The sequence below is a fragment of the Macrobrachium nipponense genome, chromosome 9 (assembly GCF_015104395.2).
Source record: "Macrobrachium nipponense isolate FS-2020 chromosome 9, ASM1510439v2, whole genome shotgun sequence".
In the NCBI taxonomy this organism is placed as follows: Eukaryota; Metazoa; Arthropoda; class Malacostraca; order Decapoda; family Palaemonidae; genus Macrobrachium; species Macrobrachium nipponense.
This window is the reverse complement of record NC_061110.1, coordinates 47,482,870-47,500,352: the sequence shown is the minus strand read 5'-3', so window position 1 is coordinate 47,500,352 and position 17,483 is coordinate 47,482,870. Positions and strand designations below refer to the sequence as shown.

Here is a 17,483-nt window from a genome sequence, read left to right as displayed (position 1 = left end):
TTATCATAGCTGGACGCATTATCCCCGCATCCCGCACCATACAGCAAAGAACCATTAATTAGACTAAAAGATATAAGAAACATCCGTACCTATTGTTAAAACCGTATCTAAACAAGAAAATTCCTTAACCCAAAGAGATCGCGAGCATTGAATATCTGGGTCGGAGCGCAGAACTGTTACAAACTGAACAAAGCAAGTGTCAGCAGCAATAAACACCAAACAATAAACACTTCGAAACGGAAACAGGGTCAGCGGCTAAGCATAAACAATACACACTTCGAGCAGAAACCCTAAAGCAAAAGTATATTTAAAGCATGTGTATCAGAATAATGTAATCAAATGTAATATTATATGTGGTCCTGTGACGAGGTAAACCCGAAGAACACAGCAGATGACTAACGACCAGGTATTAGTAATAATCTCTTTCATACCAATCGTCATAAACTGGTTGCATTCCGTCATCCAGGGTTCCCTACTATGTCACAGAAAGCCAAATCACTAAGTTTACTGGCCTACAATGCTTACAGATATAAAAAGCACATAACTGATTGTAACACGTGTCATGAAGACAAGGGACACACTAAGACACCTGTCAGTTTAGGAGCCTATCCTGTGCCAAATCAATCCTTGAAAGAATATACGTAGAATTATTAACAGAATTACGATCTGACAGAGGAATAAACCTTCTTATGTTATAGTTCCTTGACACGTTATATAGAATTAATAGCACTAAAAACAAACAACCGCAATTGAGTGCGTTAGGAATATTTATGAGTGCTAAATCAGTAAATATGGAATTCAACACATAATAATCTGTGACTCGGGTGGTGTAAATCAATAATAATCTCCTTAACACGTTGTGTGAATTCCTTTCCATTAAGAAAACCAATAATATATTTTATCACCCAGAGTCAATCGGTTTGGTAGAATAACGGATAATTAAATAGGAAGTGTCAATGTCTTACGAGTTACAACTCGTGATGTTGGATCCGAACTGGATTATAGCGGTTCTCGCGGTTTTAAATACGTTTATCATTTATATCTTGTATCTATAGAATTGATGCCGCAAGTAGCCTTATACGGTACGCCGCTAGAACACTTTTCCATAATTCAAGCCAACCTAAATTAATTTATCAAATATATATAAAAAAATATATAAATAAATAAATATAAAAAAATAAGATAAATATGGATACAAGTGGAGTCAATATAATACACTCCGTAAGAAGTCGGAAGGGTTACAAATTATAATAAAAAAGGAATCACGATAAAATCAATAAGCAAAACGTAACCATAGGTTAATTAAATATCTAAATATATATGCGTAAAGATTTGAACTCTAACTTAACGCTTTAGTAATGACAAATAAGCTAAAAGTTCAAACACATATCCAAAAACCTACTGACATATTGTCTGTCCGTGATTTTATATTCGTAGTCAATGAAAAAAAAAAAAATTAAATAAATAAATAAATAAATAAACTAATAATAAATAAAATAAATAAAATAAAATAAAAGAGATTTTAAAGTCAGAAGTCTAGAAGTGAAATGTTATCTATGGAATAATCCTATATGAATCTTATACAGGGCTAATATATATAGAATTTGTATGGAAACCTTTTTCATATAGTTTGAATAAGGAATATTTATTTTACATAATGCCAACATGAAACTAATATATTGTTCAATTTTGGTACTGTTGTTTTTTTTTTTTTTCAGGACATTCTTTCGTCATTGCGGGTGGAGAATTTAAAACCACTAAAATATCCATTTGAAAATACTAAAGTCGTTAAAAAATTTTTTCTCTTTACAGCAAGGTAACGTAAACTCTTAGCTGGCTAGGAGAGCAATCTCCTGCCAAGTTGACGACGCCATCATTGTCCGTAATCAGCATTTTGTTCCTTTTAACCTCAATAATCTGCTTACACAGGCTTCATCTGTGTGTCGTCTCTGCTTGCAAAAGCAGATTGACTGGAGAAAGGAATGCTTAGTTCATGAACTTCACATGTGGTTCATAGGTCACATGACAGGCCACATAACATATTCTTATCCGTGTGTGTAAATGCAATTAGTTTAAGGACTTGTAATCATTTTAAAATTAATGAACAATATAAGCAAATAGAATTTTCTATAACAACAAAATGAATTAATTTTTTTTTCTGAACTCATAGACATTTGAAGTATCACGATATGAATATGACAATTTGTCGAAAATTGCATTTTTTTCCTAACTATACAACCGACCTGAGGTCCTTTACAATAGGAGTAGCTAGCGGCAGCTGGAACGGTCGTAAGCTTCGAACAAGGGGAGAACGGTAGTTAACTGCTTGTCCGATCGTCGCGCGCGCGACTGGGAGGTAAACAAATCACTTTTGCTTTTGGCCCATGCAAAATACGCAGAGTGAGGGGTGGCATGAGGAGGGACTTTATGTTAAAGGACCTCAGGTTTGTATAGTTAGGAAAAATGCAATTTTCGACAAATTGTCATTTGTTCCGATACGTAATACAAACCCTCGGTCCTTTAACAATAGGAAGACTCACTTCTTGGTGGGAGGAATCTGAGTCTTTTTGATGAACAGACTGGTGTTCGTCCATCCCTGGAATGCCTCCCTGGTCGTAAAGAGCGGGGAGGGGGGGGATCCAAGCCTCTGTCCGATTGATCGGGGTGTGCACCGCAGGATCAATGGTCAGACCTCTGGGCCGAGTACTAAGAGAGAGGCAAGCGTATCTCTTCGTACCAGCAAGCAAGAACTTGTTCCTGTTTGCAAGAGGCAACATAAAGTATGGGTTGTCTCAAGCTGGCATCCACTCCTCCCCCTTGTTGGAGGAAGTGGTGGATATACGCTCCTATCCCTAGTGAAAGGGATAGGATGGGCTCTGTTGAGTAGCTCACCTGCATCTTGTCCTTATCCAGCAGGGTGACTACCGTGTCCCTCTAACCACAGGTAGAGGGGAAGAAAAAGATGGGAAGAGGAGCCAGTCACACTCTCATTCACCATCCATTCTTACGGTCACACTAGGACTCGATGCTGTTCAGCCTGCGAGGGTCTGGGTTCGCTACACAACGTGTTGAGCAGCCACCACGGGTCCCAAGGAAAAAGATCCAAGGACCTGTGGGCAATATCCCGAAGGTAGAAGGAAGGGCATGTGGTCTGGTGGACCGAACCCCTGCCTTCAGTACCTGCGCCAAGGAGAAGTTCTTGTGGACAAGGCAGCATCTCCTTCGCATCGAAGGCGGTGAAGTCCATTAGGGAGGGGATTGTGAACGACTCGAACCAATCGTCAGGGACCGAAGGGGTTCTGAGTCTTCGCTACGAAGTTCGGTACGAATCGAGCGTCACGGATCCCCATCCCCTGGGTGCCTGACTTCGCAGGAGAAGTCATGCAGTTCCTCAGAGGAAAAGAAGGAAATAGTCGCATGACCTATCCCTCTTCTCTACTTCGGTGATGTCCAGTACCCATACTGGTCTGTCCGTTAGCAACGAAGTCTCTCGCATCCTCCTATCCCCATGCAGCGAAGTTCTCGGTAGTGGATAGGACACCGACACTCCATGGTGGTGTCAATGGTATGGGTACTGTGACAAGCTATTAAAACGAAGTAATGGTTGCTGTGTAACAACCGAACTAAGTCAACAGCGTAATTCGTAACTGACTCGGGCGCTCTGACAGCTGCCGACTGACTGCGTTCGGTAGGAGGCAAGTTGTCAAAGCATCCGAGGTAAGTCACGTGACCTTCGCCTTTAAAGGGTTATGCCGAGAGACCAAACAAATGATGTATTTGTTTGTCACCAATGCCGGACAGCGAGGTGATGATTCTCTTAAGGCATGTACCCAACAGGCGAAAGTCAATTGCCTTCTAGAGACCCGAGGTCCCCTGAAGGTAAAACACATCTCATGTTTTGTTGAATCTCAGCTAAGGAGAAACAACACTATGTACCGTTGAAGACGAAGGTAGATATTGAATGCAACCTACGTCTTCACATATGAATCAGAGAAGGATCTCAAGATTCATAACCTGTGCTTACAAATGACTGAAAACGCTACCCGCTATTTCATTGCTGTCCGGTGAGAAGTCGTAGTTGCAATGAAAGCGGGGCGTTCTTCGGTAATGAAAACACAGGTGAAAGCCGCCTGAAGAACTGCTTCTCATGGGCTGAACATTTGGAGGTAGAGCTGTCAGGTCGGAGAGTAGGCGATGTCTTCTGACACATCTTGTAATTCGGGTTGAACAATGAACAATTGTACACCTACGAATACGAGATATTTTGAAGACAAACTCAGATGTCTGCAAAATCATTCGCATTATCGAGTGCGATGCAGCGGGTAGACTTGTACAGACTTCTGTTACCGTGCGGTAAACAGAAAGATGAAAGAGTCCAAGAATATCTCTGTTGAAAATTCTCGCAATGTCGAAGGCGATGGAATCCAGCGTCACCGCAGTAGATGGTCCTTCATTATTGCGAGAATCCCCGTTAATCAGAGACCTAAGTCCATGATTGTTAGGCAGAGATACGGTTCGGTAGTCAATCAAGCAGGGGAGAGAGAGACATACATGACCGTGAATCTCGGAGGCCCAGCTGATACTGAGCTGCTATCCGGCAGTTCAATACGCAGTGGTGAGCCTGCTGACTCGTCCATCCTGAGTTGCCAGGTAATCATTATTCCGCGAAGGATGCGTTCGGCTAGAACTACCGAGCATAAAAGATATGCTCGGGCAATTATATTTAGGCGAAACGAATTTCGATAAATATAAAAGTTGAAATGGTGTTGTCGTGACAAAACCATAAGTATATAAAATTGAAACTGAAAACTCCTGGGAGGTTGCAGGCAACCCCGAGTTGCAGTTCAATTAGAATACTTCTCGTCTAAGTCGCAATCCGTAGAATAACTAGGATATGCGCCTACCCCTACGGACAAGTCAACTGCTTAGCAGAATCAGGTCGCGAGGTTAATATACGTAGTATATTTGTAGGATTCTGAACAACGATCTCCATCCTAAATTCTTTCCTTCAAGAAAACAAAATAAGGATTGGAGATCGACCACCTTCGTTCTCTATCAAGAGCAGTGAAGGAGAAGTCTTCCTCGAAGGAAAGCTTCAATGGTGAACAGAATACTAAGAACGATAGTTCAAGCCAAACTGGAATATTCCCCGTCCGATCTCCTCTATTCCAGGTTGGTCGCCTACTGTGAGATAGTTTCTTTCAGCAGCAGTCTTCTTCACATGCTAGAAATTCCAGGAATTCGAGCATAGGCGAGGTTCCCGATTATCGTGTAACATATCGGGGTATTCTCGTCTCGCTCACTTTGGACCGTGGTCTCAGCGTAAGTGTTTGAAGATCGTAAAAAACTCGAACACTCTGAATGCGCTAGAAATTCCGTAGAATTCTAAGCAGTCTGCGAAACCCCCACCGAATTCGTCAAACGATATCGGCTGGTGGCCCTCTCGATTCCCGTAGAAATCGAGAATGGAGCAGGATTCCTCCTCAACGACCGGGGCTTACGTCAGGTAGGACCCGAAGGTCCCCCCGGTAGCGCAGTCCCCGAACGTGGGATCCTACAAAGAAATCTCTGTAGGATCCTTCCCCTTTCCCTCGTAGCCGTAAGGAGAGAGGGAATTGGGGAAAGGAAGGAAATTGGATACTCGCTCGCCTTCCCAGTGGAACTAGCAGTTGGAGAAGAGTAGGAGCAGCCATCGCCTTGCGGCGATGGCCTCTCAGAGTCTGGGAAAACGTATCGTCAGGAGAAAAACGTTTTCCCGCGGAGGGTTACGAACTCTCACTGTAGGTAAGGGTCTGCCGCCACTGTGAACGTCGTCTGGGTGGGGCTGATCGACACCTGACAGGAGAGAGCCGATACCGTCCTCCGACTCATTCCAGTCCTCGTCGAGGTCGAAACCTCTCAGGAGGACCGAAGGAGTATTTAAATACGGTGTCCGAAGACACGTAGAAAACGAAAACCGCTGTCGCAGTAGAGGAGGTGGAAGTAGCTTGATCGACCGCCAGAACTGAGAGAGCCTTCTTGTCCGGAGACGAGACACTGGTTCGAGACAGAATCGGCAAGCTCCGATCGCGGCAGACCCACCGTCGGTTTTGGGTTCCCTCTCGTGCCCCAAAACGACTCGGAGCAGAGACTTGGGCTCTGCTGGTGGGAGCGGCAATCCTTCCGCAGGGTCATTATGCTGACGAATCAGCTTAATGACTTCTGCAAATTCCTCTGTATCTCGGGAGTAACCGCGTCTTGCGGAGTAGGACCGTCCAGTCCCTCCAACAAGAACAGATCCCTAGATACTCCTCCTTCAGAAGGAGGAAGAGCGGCAGACCCCCTGAAACTGTCGCTCCAGCTCCATTGCGCGTATGTCCTGTCGGTCCTAGAACCGTGCCTGGTCGATACGGCGTCATAGCGGGGTCGCGAGCGGCGCACCTCTCGCGATCACTCATAGGTACTCGCTCCTCCCTGGCGTAGCCCGAGGAGGTTGAAGGTACAGGAGAGGCAGACCTGACGCTCCCCCCTAGCTTCGCTGGCAGGACCAGCGTGCTTGGAGGGCTGCTGCTGATCGTCAACCCGCGGGGTGGCGATCGAGCAGCAGGCCTAGCCTTGCCGCTCGCCTGAGGCGAGAGGCTTGGCTGAGAACGTCGACGCTGATCTCTCGCGTCAGGCGAGCTGTTGCTGGTTACCGTCTCCGCCCGGTCCCGATGGGAGCGGCGTCAGTGACCTGCTAGGCTCGCTGTCACGGTGAGACCGGCGAGCGTCCTCTCGGCGCGTCGAGCCGCTGGTACCAGCCGTGGCTGTTACCGACGGCCGCGGGACCCCTTCCTCGCCTCAACCACGTTAGTGGGAGAGGCAGACCTGACGCTCCCCCTCGCTCGCTGGTCAGGACCAAGCGTGCGTGGAGGGCTGCTGCTGATCGTCAACCCGCGGTGACGGTCGAGCAGCAGGCCTAGCCTTACCGCTCGCCTGGGGCGATTGGCTCGGCTGAGAACGTCGAGACCGATCTCTAGCGTCAGGCGAGCTGCCGCTGGTCACCGTCTCCGCCCGGTCCCATCGGGAGCGGCGGACGGGTGACCTGCTAGGCTCTGTGTCGCGTCGAGACCGGCCAGCGTCCTCTCGGCGCGTCGAGTCGCTGGTACCAGCCGTGGCTGGTACCGGCGGCCGCGGGGTGGGACTCCTTCCTCGCCTCAACCCGTGGCTGATCAGCGACCGTCACGTTAGCCCGAGCAGCCAGTTGATCGCTGCGAGAGCGTCCACTGGCCTGGCGAGAGTCGTGTGCACGACTCTCGCCAGTCTTCTGCTGTTCCGCGCCGCTGTCTTGACGGCGAGCGAGCTCGGGCGTCAAAACTTTGGCTGGACGGTCTTCTTGGAAGAGCGTCCACTCGGTGCTTCTCGCGAACGAGAAGCGGCCGAGACGGAACCTGGTTTAGCGGCAGACCCGCTAGCACCAGGTGAGGACGCACCAGCCGAGGCTGGTGCCCTCTGGTCCCCGTCGACTTCTTCTTTGCAGAAGAAGCGACGGGGCCCCGTTCCCGAAGGAACAGGAGGACCAGCAGAAGAGCTCCCCAGCTCGCCTGAGCGAGCCGGGCCCTTAGAAGATCCCGAAGGAGTCTTCTTAGGGGGGAAGGAGGCAACCTTCTTCTTCTTCGGCTGTTTGGCCTTAGAAGTCGAAGGGGAAGGAGAGGCAGCGGACGACGAAGAAGACGACGAAGACGACGACGACACCTTCTTCCTCTTCCTCTTCTTCTTCGCCAGGCTCCGCAGGACAGACGTCAGGTCTTCCATCCAGGAGGGAGCCGGGGCAGTTGCCGAAGCAACAGGGCCCGACTGCACCTGTCCCGGAAAGACCTGAGACTGTGACAGCATCACCAACAGCAGGAACAACAGGAACAGGTCCAGGAACAGCAGGAACATCTGAAAGTGAATGAGCAGCAGGCACCTGATCTGAAAGGGAATGAGCGGCTGGGACCGCAACAGGTACGGCAGGCCGGCAGGTACCACAGGAGAGACAGGCGTCCTGTCGGCAGCTACCGTCCATCCTCGGCACTGGCGGCAGGTCCAGGGGGGGTACTCTTTGGGCAGCGGAAGGCCGGGGTCGGCAATACAAAGAACCCAGGTGGCGGTGGCACCGTCCTGATTGGCACGGCAGGAATTGGGTCTGGATTGCAGCCGTGGGTGTTACGACATGACATGTGGTGTGTACACCAGGTGCGGTGACAATCTCATATGCTGGTGTCGAGATTGTGTTTGTTGTAGTGGTTACCGTTATCATGAGTGACCACTGCCGACCCCCAGCCAACCGCTGAATCAACCCCTGCATCCCAGCGACTCCCACACCTGTCCCAGGTCGTCCTCGCTGATGTGGCAAACCTGCGGAAGCAACAGTCGGGTTAATTAGAGGGGTTCCCTCGCGCCTGGGGGGAGAGAAACCCCACCCAGAGCGGACGGAAGACCCCGAGTACAACTGGACGTCCGTTACCAAAGGAGTTCACTGGGACTTCCGATGGACTTCTTGTGTCCTCGTACAGCACCCACTGCGCCTCTGACGAATGCATACACGTTACACAGGGCTCGTTGCGGGCACTCTCGCCCCCGACAACGAGTACAAACCTCGTGAGGATCTACATCTACATCCAAGGTCGTCTCCCAAAAAAACGATGTAGCACCCTGCGGTAACATAGATAGATTAGTAAGAGGGGTTGCCCTCACGGCACGGGGGGAAAGACATGCCCCACCCCGACGCAAGGAAGACCCCAAATACAAAATACAATGAAGAGCTGAGCGGGGGGGCAGAAGGAAGACGAAGAATCGGCTACCAACTTCCTGTCAGACCTTCGCTTCCCCCACCCCGCACAGCAGTGAAAAGTAATATGAAAAATGAAACAGAATACTGCCCTTGCGATTCACTCATAGAACTTAAAGGAGAAAAGATCAATTCCCGGGTAAGAACGGAAACTTGATCCAATCATATGATGCTATCATAAAATATATATGAAAATGAAACAGAATACTGCACTTGCGATTTCATTTCACATAAAAAATCGTAAGGATCAATTCCCGGTAAGAACGAAAATTGATCCAGATTAAATTCATGCAATCAATAAATGAAAATGAAAAGAATATGCAATTGCGAATCCACTTCATTGCATTCTATATACAAAATTAAAAGTTCGTGCCGAGCGCAATCACACTCTCGGTAACGAACGCACAGGGCAAAAATATAATGAAAAAAGTACTTACATTTTTCAATTACACCCTTCGCCCAAATACATGACTCGGCGCGAGCGCGCCCGCCCTCGGCACCGAGACATAATTCAAGGGTTCATAATTAAGTAATGAAAATGAAAACAGTGTACTTACAGTTTCATTTTCAAGTCAAACAAACCATTAGTAGAAAACACAATATAAACAAAGCATACGACGATGAAGCGGGCAGAGAGCGATGACGAACAAACGTCCTTCACACCCGCGGCCGAAAGCAAAAGTGATTTGTTTACCTCCCAGTCGCGCGGCGCGCGACGATCGGACAAGCAGTTAACTACCGTTCTCCCCTTCGCCCCGTTCGAAGCTTACGACCGTTCCAGCTGCCGCTAGCTACTTCCTATTGTTAAAGGACCGAGGGTTTGTATTACGTATCGGAACAAATGAAATATTTACTTGCAACATTAGCCTATTACAATTCAAGTAAAACATTCATGGGAAAATGTCACATTTTCTTGAAAAACCCAAAGTTTATATAGAAATTAGTTACATAGTGGGTTTTTTTCGTTGCATCTCCTACCTATTAATAATGTTTTAAAAGTTAACCTCAGAGGATGCGCACGAGAAAATTGAATATGAAACTTTTGTTAGGGCACATAGAATCATGATTAATCTCTCTTTGACTCTTATGTTGCCTGGCAATCTTACAATTAGCTCCGTTTTCCACTTCTTTGTCTAGTAACTTACTACCAGTAATATCGAATTTTCTTTGAGATTCGTAATGATATCTATTTATTTGTTATAATTATGGATATTTTTACAGTCATCATAGACCTGGATAGGTTCACTCATTGTTAATGCCATGGATAAAAAGTTTGTACAGCGGACTCTTTTGAATTCCAAAATATCAGCGAATTCATGTGGGTTAGTCTGGTCTAATGGCTCTCTTTTTCCCTCCCCTGTATTTGGATGTCGTCTGAATTTACTTTGCCCTTGTGACAAGTATAATTTCACTTGCAGGCTGATTAATGGAACCTGGTTACAGTATCCTGCAGTAGGAGAGTTTCACACGCAACTTCAAAAAATCGTTCGTCGCAGCGGACGACTACAGTCAAGTAACAACCGCCTACAATGTGAAAGGAATTTCATGGACTTCTTCGACCGACACCGTACCTCGTCGTTAATATCGTTTTCATACGGAACGCTCCAGCGGCTGTCGGAATCGACTACAAAAGGGACATACTTCCGACAATTACGACCCGAAGGATATTCAACTCTACTTTGCTGGCGAAGGACTCGTGCTGGGATGATCTATTCATCGCGAACGTAATCGTGTGGCTTAGGATGCAGAGAATAAGTTATGAGCGCAAAATAGAACGTTGGAAACCCGCCCAGGCAAATTTTCCCCTTGTTTTAACCATTGAAAAAGGCCGTTTCAATTGGCTAAAGGTGGTTGTCTGGAACTGTGTAATGGACAAAAAGTTGTTCGAAAGCTAGTTAAAAGTGAAGTAGTATAACCTCGGTCATGTATCCTATATATAAAGTATCATGTATCCTATATGTAATTGATCATAAATAACAGCAATCGAAATATATTTTTTTGCGTGTCACGCACTAGGAATCTATATATAAATGATCATAAATAACGGAATCGAAATATACTTTGCGTGTACGCAATAGGAATCTATTTAAAGTGCACATATATTAATCATAATTATATGAATCCATATACATATGTATAAACAAATCAGGTATCCTATAATCAATCCGTTACCTTTTATCTTACCAATATCTGCAGTTATTTATGAGTTAGTATATGAATTAATGAATCAGATATATAACATTTAGCATGAAAATCAACGAATCAATCAGAATAAACATTAATAATGTTATCAATTCATATATGAAAATTTTTATCAGTTAAAATATGATTTTTATCATGTTAATCTTCATTCTATGCAATTATCAGAGTACATTAGTATTTTCTGTAGCATAAGTATCTTAATGAGATGAAGTGAAAAAACTGTATCATTATATATCACGTGATCACTATTATTTACCAATATCATTTGTTTTATATTTATTACTTGAATCAATTCATGTACACCATGAATTTTTATTTACTTATATATATATATATTCACATAGTGTCTGTATCACACTCCTATAAGTCAGATGCAAGTCAAGTTTGAGTAATATTCAGTAGTTGGTTTTGGTAGCTGACCGAGCTAATGTAAGTGTTTACATAATAAAAATATGGAATGTTAGTCCATATATATAAAAGTCTAAAACTAAAGAGGTCAACCAGATTGCTTGCAGGAATGTGATCAGACTAGAGACGCTAAAGATGGACGTATACAATAAGTATGTAAGCTAAGATAACATGCCGTCACCTGTAGTCATTCAATTGTTTATAAACATTAGTCCAAGCTCCCTGCTTGAGACAACTACACCCCGACCTATTATTCAAACGGCCTACGTGATCTGTAGCGTGTCTCATTCGATTGTGTGTTCGTATGAAACTATGTCATCTGATAGTATGTTCATATGTTCGAACTACTGGCTGTTCCTTCATAACTTGTAACAGAGATGGTAGACAGCAGAACAGAGTTAGCTATCGTCATTAGAAGACCTGTACCTCTTTACCTAAGCTTTATCATGTAGAGGAATAGGATTAGCCATCATCATTGGCAGAAGCGATCAAGCTATCGTCATAGAAGACTTGTACGATCATACCTGATCTTCATCATGTAAAACTTCAGAAGAATATACTATTTTTATACCTTGTGTTTTCTACAAGAACCTCACCGAACCATGAGTTTAACACATCGTCGTAAAGATAATACCGACTTCGTAAGTGATCTACAAAACCCCAGACACTCCATTGAAGATGGAAGTGCAATACCACCGACTTAGCGTATAGATTATCGCTAGTCTAACATTACCTCATAGGGCGCCTTACCTTCAAAGCCAGACCCCTAATACATGGACAGTCAGCCCAGAATCGGCAGGTACGGCAGGCAGCACCGGAAACACAGGAAGTGGAGCAGCAGCCAGCAACATCCTGGTACCGGCGGCAGGTCCAGGGGCGAGCTCTAGGGCAGCGGAAGTGTGGTCGCTGCAGCGCGGCAACCACGAGCGGCGGCGGCACGCCCCCCTCTCGGTACGGCGAACGGCACTTCACAGCGGCTGTAGGCAAGACTGTTACCACGTGAGGCGAGTACACCAGGTGAGGAGGGACGTCGTCACCTGGTTGCGTGGTCACCACTCCATGGGTGACCGCAGTAGGCCCAGACATAGAACCGCAGCCCCTGGACACTAGCACGCCCTGCAAATGGAAGGACGCCCATACCTCACCAAGGTCCACCCTCGTGGCAGTAGCACCTGCGGAAATAACAGTAGTAGCGATTAGTGGGGGGGAAGTCCCCTCGCGCGGGGGGGTGAGCCCTCTCCGAACGAGTGGAAGACCCCGAATACAATTGTACATCGGGCACCGAGCGCCCTTCCCCGCGCTCGACGGATCGGGCGAGGAGAAGAACGCCGATAACCTCCCCCCCACCCCCCCCGCCCTCGGCACCGAGCATACACAATACGATGATCATTTCTGGGAAAATGAATTCCCGCACTTACGCCCTTCAGTCCCGGCACTCGGGTAATCGGAGGGCGTGGTGAAACCAAGATCCTTTAATTCACACTTGAATTCAATGGAAATAAATATGAAATGATTGTACTTACAATTCAGTTTCACTAGATAAATAGAAAAAGAAAAACACAACCATGCGAAAGCAACGACGATGAAGCGGGCAGAGAGCGATGATACACGTCCACACGCCAGCAGGCCGAAAGCAAAAGTGATTTGTTTACCTACCAGTCGCGCGCGCGCGCCTGTCGGACAAGCAGTTAACTACCGAACCCCTTGTTCGAAAGCTTACGACCTATCCAGCTGCCGCTAGTACCTTCCTATTGTAAAAGGACCGAAGGTTTGTATGCCGTGTCGGAACAAAAAAAAATTTCCTTACGTCCGCGCGGTAACTCTTCCGATAAAATCAGAATTTTTTTTGTGCGATTGTCAAAATGTTTGCACCATTTAAAATTAGCAGTTACATAAAGTTTTATATATGAAAATGTGCGCAATTTCATGTAGAATACAACTAAAAATGATTGAAGGTTGTAGCTTTTCTCTTTTTTCGAAACATTTGCATACAAATCACGATAAATAGAAAAAAAAACTATGTTCAGTCAAATTTGACTCTACCGAAAGAGTTGTAAAACGCAATTGTAAGCTAAGACTCTTACAGCCTAGTAATATTCAGTCATTTATCTTCATTTTGAAACATATTCAGTCATTTATCTTCATTTTGAAACAAATTTGAAGTCTCTAGAACAATATTGTGATTTATGGTGAATTTTTGAAAAATATATGTAACTTCCCTCAGCACGCCTATTCGCGGCCGCATGTCTCCGAAATGCGCACATCGCATTATCCTAATATTTGCTCCTTTTCATATTAGCCGTTTTATAGAGTTTCATATATCATAATGTGCGCAAATTCATGAAAAATACAATAAAAAATAATTGAAGGTTGTAGCTTTTCCCATCTCCGAAATATGTGCATATAAAAAAAATATATATATATAAAATTTCGACATTCGGTCGACTTTTAACTCGTCCAAAATGGTCGAAATCTGCAATTCTAATCTAATACTCTTACAGTATCGTAATATTCAATCATTTGTCTTCATTTTGAAACAAATTGGAAGTCTCTAGAACAATATTTAGATTTACGGTGAATTTTTGAAAAAAACATTTTTTTACGTCCGCGCATTACGAATTCGTACATCATTTTGTGATAATATTTTTCCGGTGTTGCCTTTATTGTTTTACAATGTATCATATACCAAAATGATTGTAATTTAGTGTACAATACAACGAAAAATAGTAACTTGTTAGCTTTGACCGTTTTTTGCACAGCGTGATTTGAATACAATTATGTATGAATTTTTTTTTCGCTACCATATATCGCATTGTTTACATATGATTATGATATTATTTTTCATTTCTGATGGTTGCATACTAAACTTCAGGCAATGAAAAAAAAGGAGCCAAAAATGAACTCTTAATCTTCAAAACTAAGCGCGCTGTGATTTTTTGAAAAAATTAATTTTTCCGCTTCCAAACTCACTCCAAACCGGCCCCGGCATACGGAAGAGGTTTTGATTATTAGGGCTTTGCCGTAAGAGGGTTAAGGGGGGTTGCAGGGGGGCAGAGACCACCCCCCTGGCTAGGCCTAGGGGGGTTGCAGGGGGGCAGAGCCCACAAACCCCAGCTAGGCCTAGGTAGGGGTATGGGGCCCTAGGTTAGGTTAGGTGGTTGTGTTCCAGAAAATCACCGAGGCCATAGGGTCGCAGGCACCCCCACTAGGCCTAGGTAGGGGTACAGGGCCCTAGGTTGGGTCAGGTGGTTGTGTTAGGTTCGGTAGTGCCCCGCAAATCACTTTTCTCCTCCTCCCCCCACCCAAAAACCGTGCTTCCCACTGGAGTCCCCCATAATTGTACAAGTAGTAGGGTTATGCTTACATTTTGTGTGTAAGAGTAGTTAGCTAAGTCACAGTTTCTTTTTTATTCATTTCCTCATGTTTCTACTATGTGATGTGCAACACCAATCTGGTTGTTTTTTTAAGTTTTTCTTTGTTAATACTTGAAAACGGGTGCGGCCTTCTCCCGGACATTTACAAACACATGAGTACATTATTTAGCCTAGGTATGCTCAAGCGTATGCTAGGATAGACAAGACAGCCGCCATGTCACTTTCCAAAGATTAGCCTAAACTAAAATATTTCACTGAATACTATTTACCCCTTTATATGTTACAGAGAAATAACTCTTCATGTTTGATCAATTTAGTTGACAGCATGATACCTGTAAGTTACCAATGGGGAAGTGTCAGGAATATGAGCTAGCCTAGGCCAGGATGTACTACTTGGCTAAGTGAAATGGACAATTAGTCTGAAAACTTGATCAACCAGTCATACCTTATTCTTATTTGCCAGGGGTCATCCACAGTTAGAAGATGAGACAATTTAAGTAAGCGATAAGCAGTAGTAAAGCCTTGAAAGTCACCTAACACGAGCGGTATCAAAAGCGCGTTCACTCTCTCAACAAGACCGCGTTACGTGACAGTTGACACACTGTAACTGTGTGTGTGTAATGCCACCGTCGATGACGTCATCGAACCAATGCTCAGTCAGTCTCACAGTCCTTGAGATGCCACATGTCGCAAGTGTGAGTACTTATGTTTTCAAGTTTTTACTCCATGATTTGAAAATACCGTCACTTAGATACGACAGATACTTACTTGGTTTTATGAAATCATAACCAATGCAAAGGATTATCTTAATAATTGTAATGCGCGTTGCTTTGAAAATAGTTTTAAAAGTTATAGTAACTTGCATGGCATTCGAGCATTGCCTATGTTTTAATCTTTCTTGCGTTTGTATTTTATTCCCGTGTTTTGCAACCCAATAACGTTCAAAGTAATTAAGTTTGACTTACTAAGTTTTATTTTCGCCACCCTCCTTATTTTGAAGACCCTGTCATTGGCCGTTTAATTTTGCAGATAATAGTTAAATTTGATCTAACATTTTGGGAACATATGAAAAAGTTTTATGCATAGACCTTGTGCCATCCCTGTTTTAGTCTGTTTTTGCATCTTAAATCTTTGGTGTAAAGTAATTGCAGTTTGATTTATTCAAGAGATTGATATCAAGCTTTGAGAGCCCGTGTAGCATGAATTTATAACACAACATTTTTGCTTGCTTTAGTACGTTTAGTATGTCAGCACTAGATTTTGCTGTTACTGGCTTGTGCTATGTTACTTACTGCATTAATCAGGCCATTGCTCCCTCCTCGTCCCAATGATAACGATTAATAACGTTTTTCCACTGAAATAAGCATGAATTAGTTTGTATGAACTAAGGAAATGACTGTACATTGTGGTCTTGGGCACTGGGTGGGAGTTTGTAAAGGTGACCAAAGTGTGGATGGCGAGAAGAGAAACATGGGGCTTGGTAGAGAGAGAATAGGTTGTGTTGATAGGTTGTGTTGTGGGATTCTCCTGCCTGTTGTGAAGCTTTTTCTCTGAGGATTCTAAGTTTACGTTGGAATTAATGCCCTACCCTGAAGTCTAATAAGGTGGGCTTTTGGTTATACGTTGTTCGTATCTCAACTGTGAATACCTAAGCCCTTCAAGGACGAAGGAAACAGGTAGGTAGGCCTTGCTAATTGAGTTGAGTTGACTACTACTATCTAGTATATAGACTTTAGGCCAGAGGTTAAGCACTGGAACCTACTACTTAGACAGTAAAAGGTTTGAAAGGTGTACCTGACAGGAGGAGGAAAACCTCGCAGTTTTAGGTATTATGAATCATGTGTTAGGCTAGGAGAGGGTGGAAAGTAAGAGGAAGAAAGAGAATACTAGTAGCTACCTAGCTACTACTACTACCTAGTACCTATCTAGGTATGAAGGAGGTACTACCTACCTACAGTAAAAGGAACGGTTAATCTAAGTAGTCAAGAAACCGCTGGTACTTTTTTGGAATTTGCAAAGTGGTTGCAGCTATGGGTCGAAGGCACGCTGCTGAGAACCTTAAGTAATGCCCACAGTGCATCGCATGAGGTCCACTGACGGCACTTCACTCCTTCGGGGCATAGGTAGGCCTAATTGATTGGTTAAAAGGTAAAATTGGTCTTTGCTGTAGAAAGTGAATGGTCTGGCTGCTTTTATTCCATTGTTTTTGGAAGGTGATGCATTGGCATTGTATTTGACAATTAAAGATGATGACTAAGGTGCTAGTTTAAAGATTGAAGAATTCCTGAAAGCTTTTCAAAGGAGCGTTTATAGCATAAGCCTATGGCTTTAAGAAGGTTGGCACTGCAACTTGGCAGGGTTAGCAGAGTTTAAAAGGGGGTTGGTTGGAATGCAAAGTGAGGTTATCATGTGTGAATTGGTAGGTATGCCTAGTCATGTCAGTGTATCATTACAGCAGTTACCAGGAATACAGGGAATGGCAGTGAGTGAAATTATTACTAGAGCAAGTACATTTAGGCCCAAGTCTGTTGAGAGTAAAGCAATAGGCTAGTACTATTTGGGGTGGGGGACAACAGCCAAATGAATTCAGTAAACGAAATTTGTTCCGATATGTAATACCTTCCAAGGGCGTGACTATTTTGTCCAACAAGAGGAGCCACGGGCATGATGAGATGGAGAGGCTGCTTCTTGTATGGATTAAAGACAAA

At 44.4% G+C, this 17,483-nt stretch overlaps 1 long non-coding RNA gene across 1 annotated transcript in view; it reads right to left on the bottom strand.

The window, feature by feature from the left end:
• The window catches only part of LOC135218275 (uncharacterized), a 105,697-nt gene extending 90,170 nt beyond the window's left edge, over positions 1-15,527 (bottom strand). The window contains exon 1 of the long non-coding RNA XR_010315269.1: positions 15,221-15,527. This is a non-coding gene — a long non-coding RNA (uncharacterized LOC135218275). The remainder of the gene's footprint in view (positions 1-15,220) is intronic.
• Between the last annotated feature and the right edge of the window lie 1,956 nt (positions 15,528-17,483).